The sequence below is a fragment of the Phalacrocorax carbo genome, chromosome Z (genome assembly GCF_963921805.1).
Source record: "Phalacrocorax carbo chromosome Z, bPhaCar2.1, whole genome shotgun sequence".
NCBI lineage: Eukaryota > Metazoa > Chordata > Aves > Suliformes > Phalacrocoracidae > Phalacrocorax > Phalacrocorax carbo.
The window spans coordinates 14964014-14982595 of NC_087548.1; the positions used below are offsets into that span (position 1 = coordinate 14964014).

At 35.5% G+C, this 18582-nt stretch overlaps 1 protein-coding gene across 1 annotated transcript in view; it reads right to left on the reverse strand.

The window, feature by feature from the left end:
- The window catches only part of PRLR (prolactin receptor), a 186283-nt gene that overhangs the window by 147043 nt on the left and 20658 nt on the right, over positions 1–18582 (reverse strand). The window contains exon 4 of the mRNA XM_064438533.1: positions 16367–16455. The gene's annotated coding sequence lies outside the window, so the exon portion shown is untranslated. The remainder of the gene's footprint in view (positions 1–16366; positions 16456–18582) is intronic.

An 18582-nucleotide genomic window follows, 5' to 3' on the forward strand; every position in this document is an offset into this window, starting at 1 on the left:
CTTATTTTTACTGCCAATTTTTATTAATAATTTTTTGCAACCGTCATATTCTGTTCTATTTGGCTTCTCTAATCAAGTTCACAACCTGGTATATGGAATGTACCTGAGGGTGAAATGGCAGGCCTGTTCTTTATGATTTGGAGGCTGGGAAAAGATGAAACAGAAAAATCGGGTTTAGAAGGAGCAGCTCAGTGAGCATGGAGGGCAGAAGCAGTCTGAAAGTTCATGTTTACTATTATTTACTAACTGTAACCAAATAAAACAAATCCTAACAGCAGGCACACAATGCACCAACACTTCCTTTTGTATTCTGTAAAAACAATCAAAATATTTTTTCCTTTAATCATAGTATTTAAGATTTTTACTAACAGAAAAAAAAATTTCATATTATTGAATTGTTTACTGTAAAATGGCATACCTGATAACTTTTATAAATTAAATACTCATTAAGCTATATTAGTCCATTTAATATTCCTAACATCATCTCACTGATGTGTGGAAGAAAATGCTAAAAGCTTGCAGTTTAACTTTCTTTGTCAGTGAGGCCAAGGACATGGACCTGTGAAAAGAAACAGATGTGGGACCCAAGGGGGGGGAAAAACGTTTACAGTTTTAATTCTAAGGAGTAGCTGGAACAATGCTCTGGTTTTTGAGAAATTCTTAAAATTATTTTGCTTTAGACAAGAACACTAATTTTCACTTTCTATTATGAAATCTGGATGTGGACACTTAAAAAAATCACAATTTCCTTACTAAACATAGGGTACACTTTTATGTGAAAGATGGATGAATTGAATGTGCTGGCAGGCTCTCTTAATTTTGTTCCCTAAAGTGCTTTAGAACAGAAATGACGGCTTTTTCATTATGGTAATGACATATAGATTTTTTGAATATGTGTAACTACGTAAATTCTGGTTTTGACACAAGCAAGGGCTATTGCATTGTAATTGGGTATCTATTTATAATGAAAATTCATGTAATTTAATTTTTTCTATCTGCCAAGATGCCTTTATTTATGTTTTCTTTTGTTACGCAACAGACCAACAAACACAACCAAAAATCCTTCTCTTGATGCCCTTATATTTCCACTGAATAAAGAAAACAAAGCAAAATAATTTCCAGAGGGCTGTAATCATGCCAAAGAGTTCTATATAGAACAAAACTTTCCTCATTAATGCAATGGGAAAGGGGAGTTTCATGCATCCAGCACCAGCCTAAAAGCTAAGCTGCCTTTCCCAGACAGTCTGAGTTTTAAATAACAAAATAGTGGCTGCATGGTTCATCATTACTTCAGATCTAAAGTACTGCCAAGCATGCTAAATAATACTGAGCATGAAAATCACTGTGTCATTTAATGCAAATAGTCTCCCACTTTCAGAGGAAATGGCTGCCACTATATCTAGAAAATCAGAGGAGGATTAAAGTAGGAAATTAATAAATATTTAACAAAAAAAATCTTGCATTTCCCTCTAACTTTTTGTGCAGACCTTTTATTATTAAATATTGGAAATTCAATTCTTTCATAGACTCCTCAGTTTTGTGAAAGTGTAGAAGTGTCAAGACACCAGGAAAAAAATGTAGAAACATGTATGATCTATTGCATAATTAAATTTCTTAGTCGACCTACAAAAATAATATTAATTTGTTCCCCCCATGCATGATGAGATTTGCAGCCTCCTCCCATAAAACATACGTCAATTCATAAACATTTCATATTCATACATATCTGGCTCTCCACTCAAACTTTACAATTCTGATCTAATTGTTTCCCTCCAATTTTTGCATTTGCTTTTCTTTTTAGTCTTGCAGCAAACAAATATGGGCTAATTTTGTCTTAGACATACTCAGTTTTAAGAAAGGAATATCACAGTTTATATCATGCTGGTGGATGTCAAGGGCAAGTAAAGAAGTTACGAGTAAAAGAAAATATTTACCTGGTATGTTTTGTAGATATGAGAGAACACAGTTTATTGATTAATTAAAAATAAAGTCCCATTTATTCAAGGTATGGTAACTCAAAAAATACTATCAAATATATGAAAACACACAAGCACAAAAAAAATTAAGAAGTAAAATGGGGGAAACAGAATAACTGGTTTTAAGTCAGTTTAATTGCATTGTACACATATGAGAACATGGTGGAAGAAAAATAGTAAGTGGAATGCTGTAGTTCAGTACACAAAATATAGCAAAAACTGTTGTCAATCTAACAGAGGAGTAGTGTAAAACGCTAAAATAACTGAATCAAATCTGATAAACAAGTTTATTGCATTGATAAGCAAAATAGGATCAGTATGGATTGGGATTCCACACTTCAGTAGGAAAGCAGCGGATTTTTAAGACCATCATAACAACAGTGGGGCTAGGATGATGACAGGGACTGTGAGATAATGTGGGAAACCAGGAAACCTGAAAGCAATAAGCAAATAATAAGGCAAAACAGGTAAATGCCACAGGGCTGCATTGTTAATTGAAAAGTTTATAATACTGTAATGGATTATTTCAGTGAATCCCATCAGGACATCTACAAGAGGAGAAATAACTCTTGAGTTAGTCCTCCATTAAGTACAGGACATGATACAAAATGATATTATTAAGGCACTAATCTGTTACTGTTTAATTTCAAAAAAAGGAAATTATTTTTAAATGAGTAGCCTTGTCAAAAGGAAATTAAAAAAGGAAATTTTATATCTTATCTGCTTGGAAGTGCCGTGAAGGCTTTTCAGTTGCACCACGAGAGGGTTTCAGAAAAAAATAGAAGTAGTTTTCCTTGCAGGGGAAATACTGGTAAATCTGTTTCAAATATATGTACAGTAGAAGATTTGGAACAGAATAACAAAATCAACTGTCACAAATTGCCAAAATAAAATTAAAAACGCTCACTAGCTGTGAAGCCACCAAAGCAACTAAATTATTACTGTAGATGTGTAAACTGTCTTGATTCCAGTGTTTTCCAAAGCAGGTTGCTAGTGTACATGTCTAGGTTCCCTTCCTTATGCCCTGAATGTAAGCTAAGTACTAGTTCTGTTTCCCATGCCTTTGCAGTCTGACAACACTGCAAATGAATTCAGTTCTCTGTGGGAAAAGCTGCAGAATAGAATGGCCACAGCAACAAAAAAATAAGTGAACAACAAATGCCAACAAAACAGACAATTTTATTAAAATAATTATTCTTGCAGTTATCTTAGAAAAATAACAAATCATATAAGAAAAGAAACACACAGAATCAATGGCATCCTGAGATTTACTTATCCCATTCTCTCAAAGCTATTGCTTTTCCTCTTGGTTCAGACTGAATTAATATTGTGCATCTTACTTAACTATTAAAATCAGTTTAATAGCATTGTATTTCCTTTTTGCATTAATACCAAGATTTTAATTATATCACCCATCACTAGATTTCAAAGAGGGAGCTTAGGCAGCTTCACAAGTAACATAGGAACACAAGGAAGTGAAGAGAGATTAGGAAGATAAACAAGAATGAAAGAAAGTAGAAATAAAATAAGATACAGGCGGGAAACGAACTGTCACAAAGATCTTGTGTATTGTTACTGGATGCTTGAGAAAAGATTAAAAAAATTAAGTGCCATCTTTAGTCAATTAAACTTCAAAACTGCATAATGGAGAGTATTCTAGGTCACAAAAATTGAAAAGTTCAAAATACAATTTTTAATCAAGCGAAAGAATGGGAAAAATATGATAAATATACTTGGACAAAGAATACAGAATTATTCTTTGAAGAAGCTAACAAGAAGTCACAAAAATAAATACTAAATTTGTAACAAAAGGTTATTTTATTTGTTTTTCATACCTGAGGAAGCAGAATATTTTCCATTTAAATATTTCCCCAAAATAGACATGCTTTTCCTAAGTTCTTCCTTTAAACCCAACAGAACAGTTTGGTTGCACTGACTCAAAGTGATTTATGCCAATTTAAAACAGTTAAAACAGTCCAGACCAATAAATTTAAACTATCTTCTAATAATACTCTCAGAAAAAAGCAGTGAAAGTCAATACACTGAAGGGCCAAAATTAAACACAACTGCAAATTCTATACTCAGTGATCCTGGTATACTCATTCTTCCCTTAATAGCAGAGGTTTTAATCAAGACCCATGGAGTTATTTAAAAGTAGGACCACAAACCAGATGTTTTTCTAATTTCATTTCTTCAGTTAAAATAAAATTTGCTCTGATTTTAAATAATGTTCAGTACAAAGAGGTTATATATTATTAGACTGCATGAGAACTGCAAATTATCACTAAAGAATCCAATTATAAAGGGTAAGCAAATCAGTATGATCAGTAAATGGTTCTTGCTTAAAGAAAAAAATCACCAAAACCCAATGAAGAGATTTCTTGGGGACACAGGTGGTGTGGAAGTGTCATAAGAACAGGAATCATTCTAGAGTACCATCAAAAGTTGGACTATATGACCATTGTAGGTCCCTTCCAACTGAACTATTCTATTCTATGCTACCAAAGAATTACAGATCCTGAAAACCAATCTTATTAACATTTCTGCCCATGGATTGACAAAGATTTGCAGCCCAACATGGGATTAATGTCCTACCCAATTCCCTTCATTAGGGTACTGCATAGGGTAAGCTTACTGCAGACATGCCAATGAGAGGAAAATGTAGACATCAATGAAAGGGAATTTTTAGCTGGAATAAAATAATCAGACACATTCAAACCCCTGCATGGGCAAGCAGAGTTGAAAACTATTATTAAAAATATTAGAATATTTATTTTAAAAAACCTTGCAATACCTGTTTCTGGAGTTGCAAAATGCCAGTGAGGTGATGGGCTATTTGAACAGAACCTTGTTAAGAAGTGTTATGCAGCAGAGTCATGTAGATATGCCGAATTATATTAAACATTTATGTGAAGCTCACATTGTCAGCAAACCAGGAACTACATATCTGATAGCTGTCATTCCTGCAGACCTAGTACCTGTCCTAACCAGTGAAAGTCTTAGCCAAAACTGAAGTCTGATATTTGAAAGGAGTTTTAGGAAAAGCATTTGTTTAAGTTGTAGAAGTAAGGCAAGTAAGTATTGCTTGTGTCGTGACATCTGGACCCCAATATCTGATGGAAAAGCAGCATGACAAGCTGTAGGCAATCCAGGAGACTCCTGGAATGCATTGAGGATAATTTCTTATGCCAGGTAATAGACAGACCTACCTGAGGGGATGCGATACTTGGCCTATTGGTCACCAACTCAAGTGAGCTAATCGGTGATGTCAAGATTGGAGACAGTGTGGGATGCAGTGATCATGCACTGGTGGAGTTTGCAGGCCTGAGGGAGATGGGTCAGGTGAAGAGTAAAGTCAGGACCCTGAATTTTAAGAAAGCAAAATTCCAGCTGTTCAATGAGTTAGTCAATAGGGCTCCCTGGGAAATTGCTCTCAGGGAAAAGGGAGCAGAAAAAAGCTGGCAGATCTTTAAGGATGTTTTCCATGGAATGCAAGAGCTCTTGATCCCCAGGTGAAAGAAATCAGGCAAGCAAGGGAAGAGATTGGCATGGATGAGTTTAGTTTGCTGGTCAAACTAATGGGCAAGAAGGGACTGCACAGGCAGTGGAAGCAGGGACAGGTGTCCTGGGAAGAGTATAGTGACACTGCCCTATTGTGTAGGGATGGGGTCAGGAGGGCCAAGGCACAGCTGGAGCTGAACTTCACAAGAGATACAAAGGATAATAAGAGCTCCTACAGGTATGTCAGCCAGAAAAGGAAAGTCAAAGAAACTGTAGTCCCCTGATGACACAACTCATAAACTGTTAACAAGAGATGAGGAGAAGGCAGAGGTACTCAACAGCTTTTTTGCCTCAGTCTTCACTGGCAACCTCTCTTCCCACACCTCTCAAGTGGATGGACCACAAGGCAGGGGCTGGGGGAGCAAAGTCCCATTGTACAAGAGGTCAGGTTCGTGACCACCTGAGGAACCCGAACACACACAAGTCTATGTAACCTGCCGAGACGCATCCCAGCACCCTGAGGGAACTGGCTGCTGTAGCTGCCAGGCCACTCTCCATATTTGAAAAGTCATGGCAGTCAGGTGAAGGCTCCAGAGACAGGAAAAAGGGAAACATTGCACCCACTTTTAAAAAGGGTAGAAAGGATCACCCTGGGAACTACTGACCTGTCAGCCATGCCTTTGTGCCTGGGAAGATCATGGAACAGCTCCTCCTAAAAGCTATGCATGGCTTCATGAAGGGCAAGTCTTGCCTTACCAATCTAGCAGCCTTCTGTGGTGGAGTGAGTACTCACTGGACAAGAGAAGAGCTACAGATGTCATCTATATGGACTTCTGTAATGCCTTTGACACAGTCCCCCACAACATCCTTCTCTCTAAATTGGAAGATATGGATTTGATGGGTGGACTGTTCATTTGGATGGTTGTGTCCAGCGGGCAGCGGTCAATGGCTCGTTGTCCAGATGGAGACCAGTGACAAGTGGTGTCCCTCAGGGGTCCGTATTGGGCCAGTGCTGTTCATATCGTCATCAGTGACACAGACAGTGGGATCAAGTCCACCCTCAGCAAGTTTGCAGACAACAACAAACTGAGCAGTTCCATTGACACGCTTGAGGGATGCAATGCCATCCAGAGGGACCTGGACAAGCTTGAGAAGTGGGCACATGTGAAGCCCGTGAGGTTCAACAGGGCAAAGTGCAAGGTCCTGCACCCGGGTTGGGGCAACCTCTGGTGTCAATACAGTCTGGGGGATGAAAGGATTGGGAGCAGCCCTGCTGAGGAGGACTTGGGGGTACTGGTGGACAAAAAGCTGGGCGTGAGATGGCAACGTGCACTTGCAGCCCAGAAAGCCAACTGTATCCTGGTCTGCATCAAAAGGAGCATGGCCAGCAGGTCAAGAGAGGTGATTCTGCTCCTCTACTCCACTCTGGTAAATAAGATCAGAAGTCTAAACGTAAGTTAAGAAAAATAAAGCATCTGAGGAACACATCTGTGTATATGTTTTATGAACCAAAATCAGAATATTCAAAATATTACAATACAGTGCAAAAATAATACAACACAGTTTATTCCTATATATAATTTCTTAATAGCACTGGAATTAATGTGCCATAATCTACGAGAATATAATGTACATGTAAAAGATTTGAGAAGAACATGTGACTAAATTAATTTGATTTACACATAGTACACTTCTCTTTATTTTAGCTAAAACTACAGTTCTCTGTTCAGCCTTTTGGCAATAGTGGCCTAAACACTGGAGGTCTTCCACAGCCTCTTTTTTTCTGGGGTTTTGATGGCAATGTTAAATATATGCCAAATGTGAGTACTTTGAGTTGATAAAACTGTTCTTCCATTTTACAGCACTGTAAATAGCTAAGTAAGATGAAAGATGAAGAAGAATTAGACATGAGTACTGTAGGTCTAGTTATGATTTTCTCCATACTGATATTACAGAATTAATCTGAATTCACAGTAATATGTTTCCAATGACTGCTTCTGAATTCTTGTCTGAATTTGATCAAATAAGTTAAATCTCCTTGGTACAAGGCACTTAGAATGGATGGACCAAAGTTATGCCAATGATATAAATGGAATGAGAAAATTATATTTGCTAGCATTTCACATGGAAGAAAAGATATCTCTAGACAAGTTGGAACAACTAGACACATGGTTTTGGGACATGCACAGATGACCTGTTTTAAATCCACAGCATTAGAAATATCTTAGACTTCTTATGCACACACAGATCAGATGCACAGCACATGTACAGGAGGTGTGGCATGTCCTGTATACATCTAACTCATTCCATAAGCAGGGAAAGGCTGATCTGCCTGTTTGTCCACAAATAACCTAACTGGAGAGACTGCTACTGCTCTGCCTATTGTTCAGGATTGCAGATTATCCCAGAAAGTTGCAGGGTAGTAGAAAACTTGCAGTAATTTACTGGCTCACTGTTAAAGCAGTTAGTTGGCTTAAAGAAAAAGAAGTTGTATTCTACTTTTTGTTCCCTAAATTAGTGATAACTGGTCAGGCTAATTCATATTAGTGAGCTTTATATTAAAAAATAAATTTAATTCACATTAAACTCCTTATAGAAGCCAGACTATTTAACAAAAGCATAGATTTTAGTGATTGAAGAGCAAAGAAAAATGACCGTAAAGCTACAGATAGAAGATGGACCCAGAGAAAATAAAGACAGATTTATTTGTACAAAATTACAAAAAATATAAGGAAGGGAAAAGGTCAAGACACAAACAACAAATTAGGTAAAGTATCCAGCTCTGTACCTGACCTTCAAAATAACTATTAGACACATAATGAATAAACAGAAGGACTAGAGGATTAAATCACATGTAATACTAAGGGACTAAAAATGAGAGTAGTACAAAACTACTTGAAAATTGGAAGTAAAAAATTAATAAGAAGGCATGGGAATGAGAAACTTTTGGGGAAGCACAACACATTTCCTATTCTTTTTATTTTGAATATTAATATTCTGTCTCTCTGTGCATATTTGGATTGCAGTGGACTTTTCCCCAAGGAATTAAGTCACAGTTTTTTTAAGATAACTGCTGCATGATTTCTAACAACCTTAATGTTGTTATGCTCTTAAATATTTAAGCATTAAAGATGCTCTCACCTCTAACTTTTCTACTATGCATTTTACGTAGTTAAGAAGACTGACATCATGTTCAGCTCACAGAAGTGGCCAAGTCTTCCCTGTTCTCTTTGTTTCATTTCTTCCTCTGATGTTCTGATAAAAAATCTTATCAGGAGAGTGGCGACTCTCAGGAATGAAGCCATGAAATCAGGTCTATTTCAGGTTTTCTATAATGGCCTTAAGTGTGCTGCAAAATGTCTGAATTTCTCTTTTTAATATGAAATATCTTATACACAGAATTTTTCTGTAGCATAGTTGAAATGGTAAAAACAGCAACTCTGGAAAAAATCAGATATTTTAAATAATCAGATACAAAAAAGAAAGAAATGCAGAAGTGGGATGCAAGAAAAGAATAATCAAAATCTGACAAAATCCATTGGCTTTGGCAAGTTTAGATTAATCTCTGTAGGAAAAATAAATGCTAAGAAAGAAAATAAATCACAAGATAATGTTGGAAGCAAAATCACTATGATAATCAGCTGTGTCTCATTTCATAGTTTGCTTCAGTTGCTCCCTTCTCTGTACAAGACACTGGACAGTTTCACTATTGAAAAAGGTTCATCTGGCATTATCTGCAGATAAACTAACCCAGGGTTTTTTTTTTATTTAAATGGACCTGTAATACCACAAGAGATACTGAAATAAGAAAAAATACAACGGTTAATACAAATAAATCCAGATTAACAATTAAAGCATAGGGTTAATTAAGAAAGACATTTAATCACCTTTGATGTTATGTGACAATGTAAAAAAGAAAAGCACAATAAACTCCAGAGATTCTCCCAAAGCATGTAAAATATAGTTGCTTGTTCACTCATTCTTATTTATTATGAAGCTTCAACTAAAGTGTAACATTCTATTTTGCTTTAGAAATAAAAAGGAATAATATTTTAAAGTGGAAGCAGAAAACAATTAACTTTGGACAGCAATTTACAAAACTTTTTCAACTTCCTTCCCCACCCAGCAAAAAACTATTAGGCATTTTTTCTTGCACTTATTTACTTCAGTTGCATTTGGATTTTCATTCTTTTAGATATAAAAAACTGGGATGAAATAACATGTGTACTTCAGTGACACATGCATTAATTTTTACTAAAGAACACTGTGCTTGAAACTGTTGACAACTGCTCTGCATTTCAGTCTTCTATAAACTTTGTTTCTTACCATTGGGAAATTAACACATTTTTATAGTGGCACAATTGTGTGTGAATTTTAGCCTGATTATAAAGCTACAACAAAAATCCAAAAGATTTCCAGAGTTCATGAGACTCCAGTTATCTTTTCATTTCATAGCTTAAAGAAAAACATATCACATTACTTTCTTCTCTATTATTTAATTTTATTTTATATAAACGTTTTACTTACAGAAATGGAGTCTTTTAATCCATCTAACTGGGAAATTCATTCACTTGTTTGAATAATCCAGGTCTGACATTTAAATCAGATATATTGCATATATGTTTTTGCCTGTGCATATCTCCCTCACTCCTGAGGGACACCTGCACAGTGAAGAACTGACAGATCTTGTTGCTCCCTGATAAGGTCACCGAGGCTTAGCTATAATATAGCCTTGCTTAATCCTCATTGGTTTTGCCTACTGAGCACAAGGCTGTTTCCTTGACAACACAGCTGCAGTTGCCACAGCATCCAGAGCCACATGTGATGCCCAGGTTTAGGGTATGGCCCAGCTGAAAATCTATTATTCAATGCTATTTTCTACAAGTCATTTTAGACTAAAAATAAAATCAGTGAAATATTCCTTACATTCTATTTCTTCTGTTAATATTAAGCCCTTTGCTATTACTTACAAAAACATTTCCTCTATGGGATGGACACTTCTGAAACTCAGGAGCCATGAGAATTCTTGGTGAGCACACAGTCTAAGGGCATTCTTTATTTAAGGCATGTCATTGGCATGCGATACACAAGTAAGAATTAATCATCAGCTTGTGTTATAAGGCAGCAGGCAGAATTAGGAAACATATTTAAAAATACAGTAATAATCTGGAAAGTGGAAATATGACTAATGACATCGGAAGCAGGGAGATGATTTACCTTTTTTTACTTTTTGATTATTTTTTTTTTCAAACAGTGACTGGCATACATTATACCCAGTGAACTAGTTTTGAAGTTGAGAATCATGCAAGACCATGCAAAACTTACCCTATTTTTTAAGCATCACCTCACATCTTAGCCAAGGTAGTCAACTGTTTATCCTGTCCATGCTAACAAAAGATTTGTCACCTAACAGTATCACTATAATGACTTGGTATTAAAATCACTTATGGGCTTTCTCTGCTGAAATGGCTAAACCATTGGGAAAAGTCACCCAGAGATGTTCCTTTCAACTGTTTCAGAGAGGTTATCTGATTTATAAATGCTTACAGTGTTTATCAGTTACATAACACAGTAACCTTGCCTCACTTGTGGTTTTGGTTAATGAATTCCACAAATCCATTACACTAGCAATTTTAAGGATGCATGTATTCTTGAGTTTCATAGAAACAGAGCAGAATCCCCCAAGAACAAGATTCCAGTGATCAGCTAATATATATGTACTTTGTCTCTGTGAAATGCAAGAACACTAAAAATCTGTCTTCCACTGAGTCTGAGCATAGTAAGATATAAAACTTGGTACTCAGAGGTTACAGCTCTACTCATAACTGTGCCCAGTACCACTCTCTGGCACTCAGACTAACTGCCCTGGAACAGAACAATACTATTAAACCCTACTATCTTCCAAAACATGTTGTCTGCCAGTAAACTGCCAATGGGGAATGACCTGCAGCCTGTACAAACTCCCAAACTTTGGAAATATTTAGCCATGTCCTGGGCAAAACTCTACTCCCTTGTGCAAATAAAAACCAAGTATTGAAAACTGACTTCCAGCAAGGGGGGAAATTCTCTAGCACTGTGTAACTTACTAACTTTTCCATAACTAAGGAGATGAGAACTAATGTGGCAAAAACCTTCTGACCTCAGAGCTTGTGAGGTTGTCGTGATCCTGCTTTTAACTGTCAATGGAACAATATCTTATCATTGTGAACAGCAGGACCAACCAAATTCTACTGAATTTAGAACAAATATGAAATCTAGCCTCTTTCAAGCACTGGAAATAACAATAATAGTGGACTACGGTGTTTAGTTCCATCTGGTAACCCCAGAACAAAATGAGTCTGATAAAATTTAAAATTGAGAAACAAAATAAAAATTTAAACCCAGAAATGCTTGATTTGTGCAAGCAGAAGCCAGAAATCCTCCATTTTTCATAAGCCATATGTCCAAATTAGTGTTCTAAGTCATGATTGAATCATCTCTAATAAAACAAGTTGAGAATTCCAAATTAGCCTGGAATACAAAGATTTCACAGGAATATTTTTTTTTTTCAGAGGAGGAGGAGCATTATTGCTACTGTAAATCAGTAGAGCTACCGAGCCTCTGATATTTGTCCTAAAAATATTTCAGAATGACTATCAAGTGAAGGTCAGCAAAGAGTAGCTGAGGCTGTGTGACAAATTATCAATAAGGTTATTTGTGTTACCTGAAAATATACACTGGGAATAATAAATGAAATATTAAGAAAAACATGGAAAGGTAGAAAGATAATGGTTCATGCCTGACGAGGCACCATCATACAACACTAATTGATAAGCCCAAGATGTTGCAGGCTGTAGTTTTTAATGTTCTACCAGTTTCAATTGACTTAATAAATTTCAGATCTTCTCTGGCTACATGATTTATTCTGAATGGTTAGATTTATATATTTGGATTAAAATTCCAGTTTCACATAAATCAAGAGCAAAAATACAGTGAAAGACTAGAAGTGGAAATAGGTGGGGAAGAAGGAAGCAGTGAATACAGTGATCAGTATTACAGGCTGTATTTTCAGCAAAACCATGATCTGACCATTATGAACTTTGTGCAGCTAGCACAGCAAAAGTGATAATAAAAAGCCATGGGATATAAGTGGATTAGTGAATGCTTACACAAATTCCTATCAAGTGGGAAAGCTAACATGAGAGAAAGCAAAAAAACCATTTGAAAATTTAACAAGTGGGTGATAATAGCTGGCATAGAAATGGAGAGAGGGAGGCAGGGAGGGAGGGAGCATTGGAAGTCCAAAGTGAAAGGTTTAGAAGTGGGTTTAAAGGTGGATATAGAAATTAGATGGTGACAAACTACACACTGAAGCAGTATTTTAGATAAATACACACGGAGCAAGGCTATGTTTTTCAAACTTCAGAAAAAGGATTTCACAATAATTAAGATAAACTGTGAAGCAAGAATAAAACATATCAGTTCTGTGGCTGAATAAGGAAGGTGCTATTCTAGAAATACTCTTTAGTAAGTATAGGCAAAAAATTATACAGTATACCTAGCCAGATAATTCCTTGCACTACATCAAAGTTATGCAGTACTACAATGCATTAGGCAGACAAAATTAATTTACTGTTTTAAATTTATTCAAACAATGCTGACAGTAACTTTGTATTGGCAGACTTTATATCTGACAACATACCAACTCTCATCCCACATTTAATATAAAAACAAAAAGCTGTTAAAAATCTTTTCTTGTGTGATAATTCAACAGAAATGCACTATGTGCCACATGTTTTAACCTAACTTGTACCGGGCAAATTCAGTACTAATGTTGGTGGAACAAGAATGAGCTGAAGATGGCACCCGGGCTCCAGTACGACATGACAGATGGATTATGAGGATCAGGCCAAGGAACAGGAGGAGTGAGTCTGGAGAAACAGAAAGAGTTTTCTCTTGTTCCCTGTTGAACTGGAACTTTATAAGAGATGTTCATGGAGAGGTGTCTGAGTGATTTTAGTTCAGATGGAGCAAGACTGAAGTAAGTGAAGAAGCAGATAATAACTTGACCTCATAGTTGATGCATTTGAGATGTCCAAGCCTGAATAAGGCACTGCAATGTACCTCGTCATAAAAAACACTTAGAAGAGAAGGATTTAATCAATTGAGAATGCAGGGGTTTGTTTCTTAGCAACATAGGCCACCCAGAATCCATCACTCCACTAATATAATTGTTTTCCTATTGAATACTGTTAAATTTAAGTTTTCCATTTTTCTTTCCAAATACCTCAAGTGTGACAGAAAAGATCTGGTTAGCACAACTGTGAACACAAGCTCCCTTGACAATGACTTTCCACCTTCAGGAACAGTGGAGCTGTAAGCTTAAAGAATATTGTGGGGTTTGAGGGTTTGGGTGGGGGCTTTTGTTTTGTTTTGTTTTCTTTTTAAACATCCAACATCCAATAGAAAGTATTCTCCATCTGTCTTGCCCATATTTATCAATTTCTGGGAGCCAGAAAAACTACGAATTCTATTGTTTTAGGAAGAAAATGTAAAATGTATAATCTGACTTATTTTCCTATGGACTACATAATAAATAAATACCTCATAATGAAAATTGGGCCCTTTGAAAGAATGCAGTAAGAAAGTCAATACCAATTATTGAAGATGTTAAGATAGTACAGTGATAAGCAAGATATAGTGGGTCTAGGAAAATAACCGCAGTTAATCAGACTAAGAGCCATTGGTGAATACTGTTTGTGCTTCAGTCTCATGTTTCATAAGTTAGAAAAATTCTAAAAACCAAAATTTTATGTAAAATTGTGAAAACATTTTTGAATAAAATATTGCCTATGCAAAACTAGTAAGAATTAATTATTTGCTCATTTCAATTCTGAGAAAGCATTTACACAGGTGATTGAACCACACAAACTTTGCATATTGCAGTTGTAAGACATTGAGGAGAGAATAAGTGGCTTTTAGAAAGTGACAGGCTGTTTAAAGTACTGCTAAAAAGAGTGTTCAGTCTGTAAAGACTATGAGCACCTTGCATTATCAATACTCTGTGAAATCACTGTTTAAAATATTTCACAAAATTTAAAAAATGTTAATACACAACCAAGCCATTAATTAGCCATCTCAAACCTTAATGATGCAGAAGCAGAAGTGCCATTTAGGATTGAGACTTTTATAAGAAATAGAACTACATTTAGACTGACAGCTAATGTTTATTACACAAAAATGTGCCTAGAGGAAAGCCCCAGAGTTAATTACTAGAAATTCTGAAACAACAATTTAGATAACTAAAAACACAGTCATATTTGCATCACATATATTAGATCCATATCAGATTAAAAAAATCTATAGTTAGGAAAGGATCAAAATTTTCATAACTACCTTAAAAATCATCAGCTGGAAAACAGAAGTTAATAACTACAAATGCTTGAAAAATAATAATGACCAATGTGAGAAATCTGATTTTTAAAATTCTTTAAAAAGAATGACTAGTGAACAAACAACAAATATTTCAAGTTCAATCCTTTTGGAGGCTAGCATGCATCGGTCAAAATAAAAGCAAAATCAAAGTTAAATGGGTATAAGGCTTTCTGCAACAGAAGAAGGAATAAGAAAGAGGAAAAGACACCAATTTACAGAAAAGAATACAAACATACTCAGGGTTAGTTCATGTTTAACTACAAGATTCTTACATGGTAGATCATGTTTACACCCACTCTAGAAGAACCCCAAATCCCTAAGTTCTTACAATAATAGTCACGTAAGAATGAAGATACAAGCTTTGTTAAAATATATTTATACTAATGTTAACGTATGGAAAACAATGCTAAAAACCAAGTTACAAATAAAATACCATGTTCATCACAGTTGCTATCATTACAGTCAGGACCTTAAGTGAATGGCTTTCTTAGCACATATGGTGGTAATATACATCTTGTCAGCTAATTGAAGGAGTCATTGAGCTATGAACACCACTTTTAAACACAATTCCCTGGATTTAAATATGATATTCAGGATTTCCAATCCATTCCCCTCATACTGTCTTTAAACAATTTAGTTACATCTTCTCTACTGCAGAGTGAGCTCTACCATCCTATCTCACCAAGAAATTCCTCAGTAAATTCTATTACCTATTTCCTTAACTTATTCTGAATGTGTGTTCATCGGATTATAACACAGATCAGTTGAAAGATGCTAATACTCTACTCACAAGGCAGTTTCTCTGTTAATACTCTGTTAACATGGACACTGAACTGAAACTTGACAGTCTTTTCTGATTCACACAGAGAATCAAATGTTTCTTTTCTCCTAAGAACTCTCTAGTTGGTATTTCCCTATACTACCTGCGTCTCGTATCTCGGAACCTGTTGATTTCTTTTCTGTTAGGTCACTCCTTTTGCTGGACCCACTAGCCTTCCAGATAATTAGGACTTAAACACTGAAATCATAATTCAACAGCTCCAAAAGAATTAAATGATTTAAAACACAATTAGGCACATAACAAGATTATAAAACTGCAGCCAATAACATTTACTTGTTAAACGGGCATATTATTAAATGCTCAAAACATTGTGAAACCATTAAGTAACAGTGTGAAAAAAGTAACAAGCAGTCTCACATACATCAGGCTTAGGTCAGCTGACATCACTTGTGAAAATGTTAGAAATCGAATTAATAGTTGTAGTTGGAAAAGTAATGAAGTAAGGTTTCATTTTATAATTTTTTCAAAACAAATTTTCTGTATAAATTAACTTTAATTTTTAAATAATACTAAAATTTTCATCATGATGGGTAGAGTATTTAATCAAAACAAAGCATTCCTAAAAATACAGAAAATAGTAAATTTTCATAATTTACAAAGGAAAAAATAGAGATAAAATGGTTAAATGACTTACATCATGTCACACAGTCAGCAGCTTGGACAGGAGAAAAACTTCACACTTCTTGTTTCAAAAACTCTGTGGATTCTTCAAGCCTCCAGTATCTGAAAGCAGAGTTAAGCACAGGTTAAAAAAGGACCAGTAATACAGGTACTAAAATCAGACAGAAGATTCCATTTCCTGAAAACTGATGTAGCTTTCAGCATTACAGAATGTATTTTTTAATGTGATGGTGATAGATCTTTCTTTTTCTTATACTTAAGGATGCCTTGTGAAGTGTGTTCAGGTAATTACCAGAAGTCTAATAGCAAAATGAAACAACTCAAATTGTCAGCATCTCCACGCATCTGTCATACAAGATTTTAATCACTGCAGCTTCAATTTCAATTTCTGTATTGTAATTAGCTTTCATTACAGCAATGTGTTAAGACATGAAACTAATTTCCACTATTCTTAATTGTCTTACAGTAGTAATTCATGTTTAACTACCTGCTTCTCTCTATATTCCTTGTTTATACTTTTCCTACATGAAAATAGTTTTTGCATTGCATAGTTATAAAGACACTGCATGATTTGCCCTTTTCATTAAAAGAATGAAGTTTTAAGATGTGGCCAGCACATCATACAAGAAAACACAGACATCTGGTCTTTTGACCTCACCTTATCTTCCAGTAAAGTAAGTCTTCTAAAAACAGCGCCAGCAGAATCTCAAACTCTTCAGTGATGGCATAAGTCATGTAAAAATTGTAAATTTCAGCATCCTTCTTGATGCAAGTGTAGAAATAACAAAAAGACTTATATAGTCTATAAAGAGCTACAGAACTAGTGATTATCTCTGGTTTTGATGGAATGAATTGTTTTAGAAAACATTACTAACTTAAAATAATTCAACCAATTTACAACAAAATATTCTTTGTACAATAAACACATTTCAACATAATGCAGCAAATCTATTACAATTTCTTATTAAGAAATGAGAACGTTTCAACAGTATTAAATATTTTGTACACTTTTTCTTTCTCAGAATTAATGGTGCAGTTAAACCACAAAGAAATCCCATGCCATTCCATTCCTTATAGCAATTTCAGTGCTGTTAACTTAAAATAGAAATAGGTTATCTTGAGATTATTAGTTAAGTGGTACCAATGTTTGGGAAGCCCAGGAATGTAGCATCATATGCAATCGTACTCTCCTCACTCCCTCTGTTCTCGGCTATAAAATCATCTTCCCAGTTGCATGGAACCTTTTTCTGCAAGACAGAAATGCTATGCTTCTAATGGAAAGTGGCTTAACTTTCACTTTTTAAATATAAAGTGGCAGGATACCTCCTGCCTTGTACATTAACTTTAGTACGACCTAGTTTCAGTATAGGTCCTTTTCATAGTTTTTCTTCTTCATTTAATATAAGAAGTGAAGAAGTTAAGCTTTTAGCACGCCTGAATTTTGCAGCACTGCGAAATTTTGAAGCAATGTCCAAGTCAACCAAAATGCACTTCCACAAGTACGCAAAGAGGTGGCATCCCTGTCATGGGGATCATTTTGCTGGAATTAGCACTGACTATATCAGAGGAGGGATGAAAAGTGTTAACAAAAAGGATACATTAATTGAAAAACCCAAAGAATAAGAAAGGAACAAGATGCTCCCCAGATCCCTTCTTTGTGAAGGGTACAAAATAGTGTATTTGCCATTCCTGACTGCTGCAAAAAGTTTTTAATAATTTGTTTTCTCAACCGGCTAGAGCATACCTTGGGGCTTCTATTCCCCTGTGAAAGAAAATTTTGACTCAGTCTGCTTCAGAATTGATCACATTAGTTAAGCCGTGTCATTCTGACAGCTGTCACCCAAATTTCTATCCCAGTTATACACTTGGAAGTGTAATGATGACCTATCTGCTGTGTAATTCACCGGCACTGGACAAATTGGCACTATTTGGTTTATCTGTGACATAATTATTAATGCAAATCATACTGTCTGCAAACACAAAGATGCATAGCTTTTCTCATTCCTGTCTCAGAAAATACAAGCTTAAGCAGAATTCAATGGACAACAAATAACCAAAGATTTCATTGTTACACGTGCAAAACTTGGTTACTCTGGCTGGTGCAGAAAACCTTTGCTGCAACTCAATATTCAGCTGTGGGCACAGCTAAAGTAGTTTCTCTTCTTTGAACCATAAAACAGTATCATCAGTCCTCTGGAAAAATTATACAGATATTTGAAGCATATCCAC